At 44.8% G+C, this 15,636-nt stretch overlaps 1 protein-coding gene across 7 annotated transcripts in view; it reads left to right on the forward strand.

The window, feature by feature from the left end:
• The first annotated feature begins 4,793 nt into the window (after positions 1–4,793).
• Plce1 (phospholipase C epsilon 1) overlaps positions 4,794–15,636 on the forward strand; it is a 300,715-nt gene continuing 289,872 nt past the window's right edge. For 6 of the 7 annotated variants that reach the window (XM_076920138.1, XM_076920149.1, XM_034497211.2 and 3 more), the window contains exon 1: positions 4,795–5,117. The gene's annotated coding sequence lies outside the window, so the exon portion shown is untranslated. Of the gene's footprint in view, positions 5,118–15,636 lie in introns of all 7 variants that reach the window. The other variant, XM_076920180.1, reaches the window with a different exon arrangement.

Below are 15,636 nucleotides of genomic sequence, written 5' to 3' on the forward strand. Positions count from 1 at the left end.
ATCCCTATCAAAATGCCAGCTACCTTTTTTCGCACACATTAATTTTAAAATTCAGATGTAAGCACAAGGTACACCCATCATCAAAATAACCTTGAAGAAGATAAAAGTTGAAGGGCTCATGCGTCCTAATAGGAAGAAAATCTGTTTAAAAAGGCAAAAGCAAAAGCTAAACATCAAATTTCCCATTCTACTTTTCAAGAAAAGAGAGCCCCACGTCTTGTCTCACCATGGTCAGCTGGCGTCCTCCTCTCTGCTGTAAGTCACCATGGCCACCTTCTTTAGACTAACGGTGAAGAATAGAAACCTTGTAATCAAACTACTTGATCTCTTTTATAGGTATTTATGAACCAGGCAAGTAGCTCCACTCTTTCATGTCCCAGTTTCTTCTCACTTAAATAGAAGTCGCTGTAGGATTTATTTCATAGATTTGTTGGGGGAGTCGAATGAGGGAGTTCCTGCTGAGTACTTAGAACTGCAGCTGGCATTAAGTAACCAACCATCTGATAAACATAGGCAGTATGATTATTCCTTCATTTCATTTCTATGTATTTAAAAAATGTAGTCTTACTAATAGTTTGCTTTAAAAAGTCTAGGTTTTGCTTTTTGGTTTTCTACTTAGTTTTAATCGATGTTGTTGCATGTCTTAGTCCCTCCGTTTGTCGTGTTTTGTAGCTAGACTCTCCTATGGAATGCTTAGATAACCCACTGTAAACCTTTACTCTTTTGAATGTAAAATACGTTCATTAGAAAATTATAGTTTACTGCCAATATTGCTCTTGCTACAGCCAACATTTTTTGGTATGTTGTTTGCCGTTAATTTTATTGTCTTTCAGTTCTAATACTTGAGTTTCTGTTAATATTTTTAGCCTATCGATATCAAATATTGGGGAGTTTTGTTTCTCTTTTTTTGTTGTTGTTGTTTAAAGAATTATCTTCCAGCTCTTCTTAAAGATTTGTTTTCTTTTCATTGTGCTTCTGCATGTGTGTGCTTTCTGTATGAGCATGCTGACATGTGTGTATGTGCGTTTGTATGTGTGTGTGAATATATGTCACATGTCTGTTAGTGCCTGAAGAGACCAGAAGAGGATGTCAGATCCCTTGGAACTGTTCATGAGTTGCCTGACTGAACTGAGTCCTCTGTAAGAGCAGTAGGTACTGCTGAACAATCTCTCTAGTCTGCCTCATCTTTTATATGAAGTGAGGAGGGAGAAAGGGAAAGGGAGGCAGAATGAGAAAGAGAAAGGGAGATGAGTTGTTCCTTCTTTTCTAAACCGCTGCTCAACTCAGATTTCATGTCTGCCAACAAGGAAAAGGTACGTAGTACGTACGAAGCAGAGGAGGGTGTTTGCCACCTTCTGCTGTGCTGCATCTGGACTTACTTAGATCCATTCCTGCCAGAACGAGTACCCAGACGGTGGGAGCTTTGCTGACTGTTCTGTGTGTATACTGCCCTCAGCCTGGCACCCAGAGCAAACACACCGAAGAGGAAACAATACTCACAAAAACTAGTATTTAAATCAACACCAACAAAGCAAAGCCTGGATGAAACTCTATGATTCCTCCATGAGTGAAGAGACTGTCACAATGGTGAGCACTGGGTGGATGCTCTTACCTCCTGATTCCTATCTGGCAGGATCAGTTGAGAGCAGCCTGTGTTTAAGATGGTAATTACTAGTGACAGGATTTAGGAATGCTAGCCTTAGTGACAAGGGGGCATTCATGAAGGAATTTCTTGTTCATTAACCTTAAAAACAAACTAACCCAGTTTGGACCTTTTATTTTCTACTTAAATAATTCCTTTGGCATGTTAGTTCCTCTTCAGTGTTGACTGAAACACTATTGTTTTCTAATTCCTTTATTGTATCAAATGCAGAGCTGCTGAAGAACAGGGTTGGTTGTAAATCAGTTCAAAGGTTCCAGTTTAAAAAAAAACAATCAGTGAAGAAACTGGACCTGTTTGACTACATTAGACTTCAAGAATGAGGCCTCTCTAGGATACCTGGTTCAGGCTCCTTTAATGTCTGAACTCTCTAGCCTATTTGCAGACTGGGAAGGTCTGTATGCACCATCTATGCAGTCAGTGACTCTGGAGGGGGAGGAAATGGTGTCTCATAAAGCAAGGTCTACCTTCTTCAGTTCTTTCTCAGCCTCCCAGGGTCTCAGATGTCAGGAGACACATTGCCCCCAGCTGCTTAACATAAATCATTGTAGTAGTCTGTACTGACCACTGAACCTTCAGCGTTAGGATTTGTTTAAGAGCAGGTTAGTCAATGGCTGGCTTGTTGAGTGTGACAGAGGGCCCATCTTTTTATTGAAGTGTGCATAGGAGAGGGTGTAGGGCCTCCTGCTGGAAAATAATTTTTTTTTTTTTTACGACTTAAATTCTTAATCTTAAGGATTCCCACTAAAGTCCATTCCCATTGAGTGGTCTTTGGTAATAGTTCAAAAAAAGATGGTGGGCTTTCTTCTGCAGTCTCCAACATGGATGTTCTCTATATGTAGATACAATTTCCACGGCATGCTTTCTGGAAGCTGTTGTTGTTTACTGAGCAGAATAGTCCTCTGTACTGAGATGTGGACTTGCTTCTCTGAACTGAATTTTCCATGGAAATTGTCCAGCGCTTCTCCGATTCTCAGGCGCTTTATCTGACAGTCTTTCTTCCTGCAGATAATGGCTGGCAGCAACCCACAGCGCAGAGGTTATATGCTGCACTTCTGAGAAAGCCTTGAATGGAGCCATTGTGCCCCTGAGATGGTCTGCATGTTTGACTGAACAGAGAGCAGGGTGTAAAAAAGGGCACCTTGTATGCAACTGCTGGCGAGGTTGCGGAGAGAATTAAAATCTCCAGAAAGTCTGGGCAGTGCTGCTGAGAGAGAGCAATGAGCCCTCTGGAAGTACTGTTAGGGCAGACATTCCAATGTGGTGAGGCAGCCTCAGGGACTAGGCTCCCTCCAGTGGCGTTTACGGAGGGAGTGGAGGGGGGAGGCATTGATCTGGATACTCTCTTTGCAAAGATTTGGGAAAGGCACCCTTTGTAGCGGGTGGAGCCTTCGGGGTCACCATCCTTGGGTGATCAGCTTTCTGCTCATGGGACTTACATTTGTCTTGGAGCTCAGTAGTGCACGGCCCTCAATAGCTGGAGGGTTTGATGCTGACTGCCTCCACAGCCCCCACTTTGCAGCAATCTGATTCCCTTGTCACATTTAAGCAGATCAAGTTTAAAAGGAAGAACAACCAACCACAAGTTTGAGGGTGCCAGGTGATGATGATGATGTCTGGATGACTAGATCCATTAAACGAGCTGTACAAATCACAGGGTAATGGCGTATGTTAAATAAAAGTCCGCTCGGCTTATCTACAGGAAGGTGCTTCTTGCTAACCTCTCCACTTACCTGCCCCAAGTCTATGGTTGGGGTAAATGACCATTTATTGGTTGTTGGTCTAAAACTAAAATCCCAACACTGAACGAACAAAGAATTTCCCCCAAAGCCTTCTTCTGCTAAGCCCTTCCTGAACCAGCTTTAGTGGGAAGCAGTAACATTAGTTTTCATTAAAAATCCTGGTGGTAAGAAAACAGCAAAACAGTGTAAGGATAGGGCTGGCAGATTTTTCTTATGGGCAGAATTCTTTGGCTGTCTTGTGCATTCTTGCTCCAGCCTCTCCTGTGCTTTAGAGGCTCCAAGGAGGGGAGATCTCGTTTAAGAAGGACCTAAACTGAGCAAGAACAGAGCCTGTGGGAGGCGGCCATGATCCAGATAGCTCAGCCAAGTTACAGGTAGAGTTGGGGCAGGATGTGGGGCTGGACACATCCTGTTATGTGGCTCATACTGGCTAGGGCATGGTGGCCTCCTCACAAGATGGTTAGTATGGAGATATTGAAGATTTCTGCATTAATTAACGTTGTGCAGTAGAAAGACTATGGCTGTGGTGTGGAGGGTTGATTTGGTCCAAGGAAGACAGACTTGAGATGTGGGTCGGAAAGAATCGGTTCTGGTTGAACGTGGGCAAGGGTGTCAGGCCTAGGGTATCTGTAAAACCAGGCAGGCACCAAAGGAGAAAACACAGGTTTAGGCAAACGGGAGGAGGTTTGGGATTTCTCCAGGTCTCTGGCTCTCCTTATTGCAGACAGGGCATAAAACTTTTGCCAGTAGCCAAGGACTCACTATGCAAAGCCGGCAGTTTCTGGCAGCTGTGAAAATCTCCAGATTTGCTTCGAAAACCCGAACAGGCACGGTTGGATTTTTTTTTTTTTTTTTTTTTTTTGAGGTCACAGGCATGGGTGGTCACACACAGCAAGAGGTGTGGGTGTCTTGGGCACAATGATAGATAGCAATCTACAAGTACTCGCGAAATGAATGGATGAATGAGAGAGGTGGGAGTCTCACCGCTGACACCTACTAGAGTAGCTTTGGTCAAGTCCCTTAGTAACCTCGGGCCTCAGTTTCTCGGTCTGTCACCCAGATGACAGACCGAGAAACTGATGGTCAGCAGGGGAGGCAGTGAGAGAGGACATCTTGCACCGAGGTGTGCAGAATTCCTACTCTCCCAGGAGCAAGGTGATCCATTGCAGCTGTAGCCGGCTCCCTCCTGGACCTGAGACAGAGTGGCTCTTGGGCTCCTTGGCCAGGGGGACCTGGCGGGGGGTCGCGGGGATTGCTAGGGTGGGGTGGCAGGGTGGTGGGGGCGGACCCCATCCAGCCGAGTCGGGGGCGGGACAGGCACTAGCCGCTCCCCTGGTCGCCCAGCGGCCCGCGGTGGCGCTCGCGGCCTCTCACCCCTCGGGCGAGTTCTGGGAAAGCCCGGCCCAGGGCGGGGGCCCGCGCCGCCCCGCTCTGCTCGGCTCCGGGCAGCGCGCACTGCTGGGGCGAGGGACCCGCGGGCTGCGCCCGGAGCGCGGGCGAGCGCCGGGGGCGGCGGGCTGGAGCGGTGGACGGCGGCAGCGCGCCCCGCTGTGCTCCGGGGCACTTGCCCGGCTCCTGCTCGCTCCTGGGAATTGGCTGTGAGGCTGACACTCGGTAGCCCGGACTCTCCACGGCTCTGGGGACGCACGCGCGTGGACCAGTTCCCCAGGGACGCGGCACTCCGGCCCCGCCGCACGACTGGCTGGAGATCTAAGGTGAGCCTGCGACTTCTGTCGCTTGGTCCCTGAGGACCGCGGATCTGGAGAGTTGGGCTGGGTGCTCTCCCGGCTGGAGTCGCTCCCGGGCAGCAGTCTAACTTTGAGTACCTGGTGGCCCAGCCAGCGGCTCCCGCCTCCCAGGGGACAGCCCGGGCAGCCATCCCTTGGGGAATGCGAGGCTGGAGGTCACCTGGTTACCCTGGCCTTGGCTCACCATTTCATGCTGTGTGTGTGTGTGTGTACTGTGGAAGTGGCCAGCACAAAGCAAAGTAGAAGTCCCTTTCTCAGCAACTCATTTCAAGGAAAGTTCTCAGACATTGTTTCCGGAGAGATTTATCTGCGGAATCTTAGGAAATACAGTACAGGACCCGTCTCGCTCTAACTGGTGACTTCGAGAATGGCTATGCTTTTTCTTTAAAGTCCTTCTAAATAACCCAGATACACAATTCTTTGACCATGACTTGTGTTACATTCCCAGTGTAAATATCCCCTTACATTTAAGCCATGGCACACTTGGTTCAATTGACTAAATCAATTTGTGTAGGAAATATTGGTCATTAAATTATTTCAGTGCATTAAAAAAAGCTCTTTGAATAACTAGAATCGACTTCTCTGAAAACTTTTTTGTACATAGTTCACAATTTTATCAGTATTAGTGGGTTTTCTCGACTTTTTTGTAGACGCCCCCTGTAGGGACAGGGTAATGCCAAGGTCACAAAATGAGCAAAAGCTAAATCCAGGAACATTGGAACCCAGAAGGAATAGTGGAAAGCTAGTCTTGGGAAGTGATTGCAGGTGGTTCTCTAGTTGCCAGTGCAGGAAGAGCCTGCCATCCCTCAGTTGCTATACACAGCTGTGGTTTTTCTGACCCATGCTTGACAAGATGCTCTATCTAGAACAAAGGTTCTCAACCTATGGTTCACAACCCACCCTCTTTTTCATAAAGATGCCTAATACTATCAGAAAACACAGAGATTTCAATACAATTCATGACAGTAGTAAAATTACAGTTATAAATTAACAACAAAAATAATTTTATGGTTGGGAATCACCCCAGCATGAAGAACTGCATTGAATAAGGGGTTGCAGCATCAGGAGGGCTGAAAACCCGCTGTTGTAGAATATATTTTCTTTTTCCCCACTGATTTTTTCCCCCAGCCTCCCCAGTGGCAGTTCTAGATGCTAAACAGTGTTCACTCTCCAATCTGTTGGCCCAGCCTGAGACAGCCAGCTTCCTCCCTCTGCTTTGACTGCCGAAGCCTTTTACTTAACTCAACAGATCTGTGCACTTTATGGAGATAGTACATTGCCCACGGTATTTGTTGAGACTTTCCTGGCCTGATCCCTATACCTTGAAGGCTCCCTAGAAGTAATTGTGGGCAGGCATTAAATGTTAAGACTCTGGTTTGTACAAAGCAAAGCTCTATTTTAGAGCAATTAATGTACCCACAAGGGTTTAGGGACGCAGGTACCATCCATACAGCTTTCATTTACAGCCCCCAGGGGAAATTTACTTTCTGCTTAGGAGCACCCCCTGGTCATCTTTGGCTCCAGACCAGGTAAAAGGTGAGATTAAGCTGGAGGGACATACTTTCCCAGTCTTTCTAGTAAGACAAGCTCCTGGATGCATTCCAGTTTGACCTTTGTCATAAAAATTTTATACTTAAACAGATGGGGTGAAGCTGGAGACTCCAGTGAAGGTGGTTGGTTTTCTTTTCTTTTTCTCAGTCACAAGTTTCTTTGATCTTTCATCTTACACTAGATGGCTCTTGGATGGTGTGCGCAGTTGGTTACAAACTTTGAAGTGGATAAAGGAAAACTGAAAGGGACTGGGTACAGTGAGAGGTTTTGTAAGTGGAGGGGACATTTTCATAAAGCACGGCTGTTCTGTAGGTGTGTGTGTGTCGGCAGTCCCTGCCTTCCACAAGCAGCCTGCACCTTGGGTGGAGTCGATGGGAGTTGTGGATTGATGGAATGGGGAATGGAAAAAGAGGAAGGATACATCAAAGTGTACCAGCTGTGGGGCCTGGCAAGGAAGTTAAGACTCTTCCTTATCCCCTTGGCTTCCTGGATGAATAACTCAGGCTTGTTAATTCAATGTTAATTCGGTTGAGTTATGGCTTAAGTAGTTTTTCATGGGCCAGATTGGGAGCATAGCTCTCTATTGTCAATATGGTAGCCACTAGGAACATATGGTTAAGTTTAAATGGGTTAAAATAAATGAAATTAACCACATCTAAGTGCTTGGATGCTATGGTGTGGCTAGTAGACAGTGCAAATACAGGGCCCTGCCATCATCTCAGAAATGCCTGCCCTAGAGAATTGCTTCCACAGAGCTAATCTCCAAAGGGAGACTGGTTTACAAATGAAATTTAACTGTAAAGTTTCCCATTTATAATCCCCTGTCTATGTTGATGAAAACAATACTAGACAATACTAGACAGTGTGCCAAGCACTTCATCTGTTAGATTTTTCCATTGATATGTCATGGAGCAGAAGTGCTGGAGATCTGATCCCTTACCTGAATCCTTCCATAGATTTACATTTGGCAACAAAACTTGGTTCGGCCTTTGTAGTAGTCTCTCCTTTCCTTAGCTAGTAACAACTTCATACATCTTTACTTCAGAAATAATGGGTAGTGCTATTATATAATACTGGGCATAGGTTTGCCTATGTCAGCAGGTCTCAACCTGTGGATTGTGCACCTTTGGAAAAATCCCTGCCTCTAAAAATATTGACATTACAACTTATAACGGTAGCAGAAGTATAGTTATGAAGTAGCAACAAAAATAATTTTATGGTTGAGGTCACCACAACCCGAGGAACTGAATTAAAGAGTCACAGCATCGGGAAGGGTGAGAGCCACTGCCTTATGTGGACACATCAAAATGACTTCTACATGGAGGCTAGTTTCTCAGATTCTACTGAGGAGTATAGACTTCTATTAGTAAGTCCATTTTGAAGATAGGAAAATAGAGGTAACAGAAGATTAATGTGTATTGAGTCACAGATTCAATCAAAGCAGGCTGTCTCCAGAATCCATTCCCTCGACCTCTGTCCTGTCCTGTACCCGACTTTGAGCTCATGAACCACACATGCAACGGGGGGGGGGGGGGGGGAGGCACGTAATAGCGTTAACTCAACTCATTGGGAAGTTTCAGATAAGGCTATGGCTAACTTGTTTACTGGTTGAGGTTTAAAAGCGTTGACTACTCAAGCCACCCCATCAGGCATGCATAGCAATTGTGTGGTTTGCCCCTTCTCTCTGTCTGTCAGACGGTCTTGAGTTGTAGCCATTGGTTATATGGGAACCAAAAAGAAGAGAGGTCATTTATTGTGGATAGCAGAGACACCACTGGGCTGTGTTGAATCCTGTGGCACATGGGGGCTTGCATAGTCGTAACTGTTGTGGTGGAGGGGATGACTTAGTGTAAAACAAGCTTAGAGGCAGGACCATTTTGCTGGCCCACTAAGGTCCCCAGGCTTTTCAGCCTGTTTCATAAGGTTCAGATCCATCTGACTCAATAGGAAGTCTCTCCAGGAATTCACATGAATTCTTTCTTTAAGGTCAGATGGAGCAGTGGGGTTATTCTAGCTAGAGATTGGTGGACTTTTTTTAAGGTATATTACCACCCCCCCCCCAAATCTCAGGTCTAGGTGGTTTCTTTTTGACTTTTTGGTAAGCATATCTTCTTTTTTTTGCATACGAGAATATGTTCTGAGTGCTCTGTCGTTTCTTTCTCCCAGGACTCTGCAGGACCCTGTCTCTAGCCAGGGAACACGAGTACCTCTTGAAACCCCTAGATGCTCTGTGTTTTTTCCCAACCAGTTATCCTGGCTGAAAGGATATGTCTAGACATCCCTTTGATCAAAGGCAGAGACTTCAGACCACGCTTACCTGGGTACTTAAATCTTGTCCCCAGCCAGTTCTTCTTCTTCTTCTTCTTCTTCTTCTTCTTCTTCTTCTTCTTCTTCTTCTTCTTCTTCTTCTTCTTCTTCTTCTTCTTCTTCTTCTTCTTCTTCTTCTTCTTCTTCTTTTTTTTTTGTTTGTTTGTTTAGTTTTTTGAGACAGGATTTCTCTGTGCAGCCCTGGCTGTCCTGGAACTCACTCTGTAGACCAGGCTGGCCTCAAACTCAGAAATCCACCTGCCTCTGCCTCCCAAGTGCTGGGATTAAAGGCATGCACCACAACTACCTGGACCCCAGCCAGTTCTATAACCCTGGACAAACAATTGTTTTGTAAGATAATAAAAATAATTTCTCAGGGTTGCCCTGAGGCATGAATAAGATGATTCATCTGAAGCACTTTGCAGAAGCCCTCACATTTACTGTCTAACAAGTTAGCTACTAGCATCACAGTTTCTTGGCTGTGAAAGTCTGTAGTTTGGGGTTTGGGAGGTATATGTGAGAGGTCAAGGATGTTCAAGGGTGGGTCCCTGGAATCTGTGGATAACCACTTTACATGAGCAAATGGACCCTGCAGATGTGTTTAAAGTAAGACATGATTCTGGATTTCTGTGTGGGTTCAGTCTAATCACACAACCACTCTAAAAGGGAGATGGAGGGCCATTCTTTGTAGAAAGAGGTATTTTGCATGATGTAAAAAGAGGTAAAAGATGCAGGCATAGAGCTGGCAAAATGTTGTCACAGCTTGTGTCGGCATTTGAGTTTGATTCCAGTCTGAAGGGCGGAGAAAAGGCAAAGAAATGAATTTTTCCCTAGAACCAGCCTTGAAGTCCATCAGAGACTTTCGACCTCTAGGGCTCTACAGCAATAAATTTGTATTATTTAAACCAGCCAATGTGTAGTCATTTATCACAGCAGCTTAGGAATCAGAACGCAACATGGAAGGGAAAATGGAACAGTAATAGGAAGCACTAAGAGGTTAAGTGCCTCGCCCAGGGTTCCACAGCTATCGCAGGTACAGCTGTGTAGTGGGTCCAAGTCTCTTGGTGCTCTTCACTGGGAGCCCCACAGTCCCCAAAGCAGGCATTTCTGCAGAACCCTAGGCCTTCACTTTTGAATGTTGTGCTTCTGTGTGTAAGGAAGAGGCAGTGTTTGATTTGGTTAGAAGGGCAATGTAGCTGGTTTTTGTTTTCCCTTCAGACACTGATTTTTGAAGTCCTGTTAAAGTTCTTGTCATTCTTCTGTCACTGTGCTTGACAGCTGCAGCCTGAGGAACAGGCTGGGTGAGTAGAGGCATGTCCCCCACCCCCTTCTCCTACCTCTGCTCCTGCTGAACCTCCCTCCTCACCACAGGCTGCTGGCCCACCTCTGCCTGTTTATTAGATTTGCCTATTTCATACTCTCCCTCCAGTGCGGAATTCCACATCCCTTGGCCCCTCTGCTCCTCAGGCTGGAGCTGTTTAGTGTCAGGGTGGGGAATCAGGGTCTCTTAGGTCTTTCAGTAACAGTCAGTAGGAGTATTTGTCTTTTCTTTTGATTTTGTTGGTGATGGTGTTCGGCCAGGCTTCTTTTGGCTCTCAAGCATCCTAATTCTGGAAGATAACTATTTGGACCAGAGTTTTTGTTGTTGTTGTTTGTCTGTTTTTAACAGTGTTCCAGGAGTGTTTGGAACCTCAGTCTGGTGAGTGAGGTACTGGCGGTGGAGACCTTAGCCTTTCATTCTGTGTCTCTTGCGTGGTCCTGTGTTTACTTGCTTTATATATGGGGCTCTGCCTTATATTTTGCAATGAAAGGAGGAATTTGTGTGTGTGTGTGTGTGTGTGTGTGTGTGAGAGAGAGAGAGAGAGAGAGAGAGAGAGAGAGATTGCATCCTAAGATACATTATGTTTGATCTTTAATCCTCAGATTTAGATAGGAAAGACAAGTAATTCTTGATTTTTCCTCATTCCATTTTATGCATTTGGGTTCCAGAGGCAAGTTGCTTGGACTGTTTATATCTTGGCTCCACTGCTAATAATTGGTGTGGCCTCCTCCAAGATGGGCGGCTGAAACGCCCCCAGTGTACACAATGGAGGGTGACAGTGTTACTGATGTAACAGGTTGTGAAATTGAATGGGATCATTTACGTAAAGTACGGAGAACACCACCTAATTTAAAGTAAAAATTCAACACATATTAGCCAGCGCGAGCTTTTGTAGACCCAGTAGTAGGGCAGGGAAAGAATTTGACTTGTCCTCACTGCAGTGGTACCGGGCTGCTTCCTAGGGGTTCCTTAGCTGGACTTACCTGAGGCCCCTGAGGTCTCATGGGTCTTCTGTCTAGAAGCTTAGTGGCTGCCTCTTGCAGAGGTTACAGGCCTTTCATTGAACCCCCGCCAGGCAGCCAGCGGCCAGCCTGGGGTATGCAGTATAGGATGATGCTCTCAGACTTCCCCTCCCCCAGCTTCTGCTCTAAATTTGGAATATAATATAAACTCTGCCCTCTAGCTTTAAGGTGCAAAGGCTTTCAAGTGTCCTCCCCACCCCACCCCCACCCAGATGGCGGTATCCCTTCATTGAGGTAGGGAGCAGTAGGGTGAGAGCAGAGTGCCTGGGGGAACAAAACAGAGTAGCCACTCTTCACAGGGCCCATAGATAGGACTGATCATGTCAGCCAGGTTCATTGTCAGTGTGCCTAAGACCTGTTATATGGCGCTGTTTGGTGGTGAGACTGCTGTGGCCACAGCCTCCACCACCCACCACTCCCAGTAACTGTGAAAGGTCTCTTTTAGAGGGGCTGTCTGTGGGTGCACCCTCATTCAGAAGTCAGCTGGCAATTGTGTATTTTTATTTCTTCGTAGGAGCAACCAACTATATTGTAATATTTAAACAGCGTGGGTTCTTTATTTAGAATTAAAAGAGGCAGAAGCAAGGAGAGAGTCTGTTTTGATGACTTCATTGTAAGTTTAAACTATATAATATTACTGAGTATGGAAAATCCAGGGAGTGGAAAGAAAATCATTTGGGAAAAACACATGTGACCCAGTGCATGCTATACGCGTCTGGGATTAAAATATCATGTAACGCGTTTTAATTTGGATATCACCAGAGTTGCTTCAAACGCTGTCGTTTCTAAAGAAGGTGTCCATTCATTTGCTATTCTGCAAAACAAGATCAGACTTCATCATTGATCGCCTTTTCACCAGGGAACCGCTTGCTGGGAAGAGCTGCAGGGTTCCCACCAGCCTCTTTGGTCAATCTCTGGGAGGTGGATAATATTCACAGAAGTTAAAGACTCTTGGCATGAAATTTTGTCTCCATTTCTTCACCCACAAAGGCAGAATGAATTCAGAGGTCAGAGCAGAGCTGGAGCTCTTTGTTAGCTGCTGGGGTCTGAGCTGATTCACTGCTCAGCAGGCTGGTTGGTTCTGGCCTCTGCCTGGCTTACAGGGCTTGAGGTTTTTCTTTCAGTTGTGGCTTGGGCATGATTTTAAAATTCACAGTGGTAGAGATTAGTAAAACTAGAAGTAGTTTGGACAGAAATATGCTCCATTATGATTTGAATCTCAGGGCTGAGGAGACAGCTTAGGGCCAGGGTGCTATGCCTAGCATGCATGAGGCCCTGGGTTTGTTCCCTAGTACCGTGATAGACAAGGGCTGGTGTTTGAGTCAATGTGAAGAAGACAAGAACTTCTAGAATCTGCATGGAATGCTGCATATGTGCCAGAAGCTTTCCAGTGATGCATTTCTGGAGATTCAGGAAGCAGCAGCAGTGTGGCATCCTTGTCTGTTCTCCAGTGACAGTGACAGTGATCTCTCTTGGATCTATGTTTTGTGACTGGCCAGAGCTGACTGAGAATGGCCGGGGATTCTCCAATGTCAAGTCATAGGATGGCTGGCAACAGGTGAAGCCTGTTCATATCCCAGACAGGCAAACCCAGATCAAATTAAGTTACAGGGAATGAGGGAGTGTGCTTATTTCTAGCCGTGCTGTACGTTTCTAAAGAACTGTCATCTTCCCAGCAATCATGTCTTAAAGTACATAACCTGTTTAAGAGGCAAAATAATCTTTAATACAAATGTCATTTTAACAACTAAAATTCTACGTATTATCTTTGTGTGTGTATGGGGCGTGGGGGTGTGTTATGTATGCACGTGAGTTTGAAGCTACAAGTCAATACTGGGTACCCTCCTCAGTCCGTATTCTCCTTATTTTTGAGACACAGGTCTCTTACTGAACCTAGAGCTCACTGAATCAGCTAGGTTGGCTAACCAACCAGCTCCAGGGATCTGCTTGTCTCTGTTTCCCCAGTTCTGGGATTACATGCACATGACACATTTCTAGTTTTGTTTTCCCTTTCTCTCTTTTTTCCCTCCCTCCCTCCTTCTCTTCTTCCCTCCCTCCCTCCCTCCCTTCTTCCCTCCCTCCCTCCTTTCCCCTCTGTCTCTCCCTCTCTTCCTTCCTCCCTCCTTCCTTCCTTCCTTCCTTCCTTCCTTCCTTCCTTCCTTCCTCCTTCCTTCTTTCCTGGGAATTGAGCCAGGGCCTTGCATATGCTCTGTCATAGATCGCATTCCCCCACAATTTTTATTATTACTATTTTTCATTTTAGTACTTATCTTCTCAAGTAGCCCAGGCTGCCCCATCCTCTTGAGCTTAAACAATCCTCCTGCCTCAGCCTTGCAGACTATAAGATGCATACCACCATACTTAGCTTCTAATTCTCTCTTTAGTATACAAAGTCCTAGAGGTGAGATTAATAGTTCAAAAGGTACTTTAAAAAGAGTCTCAATAGCTGGTGTCAAAAATGCTTCCCCCAAAGCATCATAACCAAGCATGTGGTTCAGGTCTGTTGTTATAGGTGTTTAAGAGCTCATGGTAGGAAAATTGCTTAAACCCAGGGGTTTGCAGTCAACCTGGACAACATGCTCAGACCCCCATATCAAAAGAAAAAAAGGAATCAGTTTGCAGCTTTACTCCTAATGTATAACTGTGGCCTTTCCAAGTGATGTTTCAGCAACAGATCCCAGTTTTATGGGATCTCTCTTATTGTTAACCTTTGTCGAAACTTAGTATTTTATAATTTTGAAAGTGCATTTCTCTAGTAGTAAGGAAAGATGTTTTTATCTATTTTATCATCAGTTTGGTTTTCTTAATTACTTAATATTAACTTAATTACTTAATACTGCTTTCTGCTAGTGTCTTTGGTCTTCTTTCTTTTTCTTTCCCTCTCTCAATCTCTCCCCACCCTTGTCATGTTTTTAGTGGGTATTTTCCTGTATTTCTTATTTCCAATAAGCATTTTTTTGATTGTTGAATATCATAAGTTTAAAAACTGGCTAACTTGGGAAATAGAAGTACAATAAAGAAAAGAGTGAAAACACACTTATAATTCTACACTAACCTTACCGACATTCAGCATATGGTTTTCTCTAGTGCTTCTTTTTCTCCTTGGGCTAGTGCTGCTGCATGCCATTGTGTACATCTTGACTTAACATCATCCGTCAGCATGAAACAGATTGCATTTATCCCACCTGTGTGGCTTATGGGTAAATACTAATGTAAAGATACATATTTTGGAGCTGGAATGACGACCCACTGGTTAAGAGCACAGGCTGCTCTTTCAGAGGACCTGGGTTCAATTCTGTGACACACATGGTGACTCACAATGACATGTAAGTCCTGTTCTGGGAGATCTGACGTGCTCTTCTGGTCTTCATGAGTAACAGGCCTGCATGCATGTGGTGCACAGGCATACATGCAGGCAAAACATCCATACACATAAAATTAAACATGTATTAAATCAATAATGTTTGTAAGAGCTGTTTTCAAAGCATATAACCAGCAAAGACCTTGTATTTTTTTAAAAGAATACTGTTTCAAATATTTATGATGCTTTATTTTGTTCTTATGTTGGTTTAAAATATTTATTATTGTCACTTATGTGTGCATGCATGCGTGTGTAGGTCAGAGGACAACTTTGTAGAGTCTGGTCTCTCCTTCCATCTTTACAGGTTTTGGGGATTGGACTCAGGTTACAAGACTTCTTCAGCAAGACCTTTTCCTGATGAGCCATTTTGACAGCAGATGGTCTTTATTAATTTACAGCAAAGTTTACCTTTTGTATTGCCTAATATCTCTTCCTTGAAGATTATTTTTTCCCATACTCAACTCTCAGATATTAATTAAATTAAAATCACATTATTCCCCCCTTCTCTTTCCTCCCTCTTGTCCCTTCTATGCACCCCTCTCTCCCTCTCAAGATCATGACTACCTTTTATTTGTTATTGTTACACATGCGCGCGTGCACACACACACACACACACACACACAGACACGCATCTAAATATATGAGTACAACCTGCTCTGTTTGTGTTTTACTTGTATGTTTATGACTTCAGGGCTGACCACTAGGCATTGGATAACCAACTGGGGGCTCATCCTTGAGGAAGACTATTTCTCCCATTTAGTTGCCTGCAGTTCTTTATCTATAGATGTTCCTGACGGGCCCCATGAGGTTTTCCTCTTCTATAGTCGCATGTCTATTGATGCTGCACTTCTTCAGGTCTTGGCATCTGGGATTTGATTCGACTGGAGCAGTGAAGGAATGAAAACAGAACAGACACACAGACAC

This window comes from Arvicanthis niloticus, chromosome 1 (genome assembly GCF_011762505.2).
Source record: "Arvicanthis niloticus isolate mArvNil1 chromosome 1, mArvNil1.pat.X, whole genome shotgun sequence".
Classification (NCBI taxonomy): domain Eukaryota; kingdom Metazoa; phylum Chordata; class Mammalia; order Rodentia; family Muridae; genus Arvicanthis; species Arvicanthis niloticus.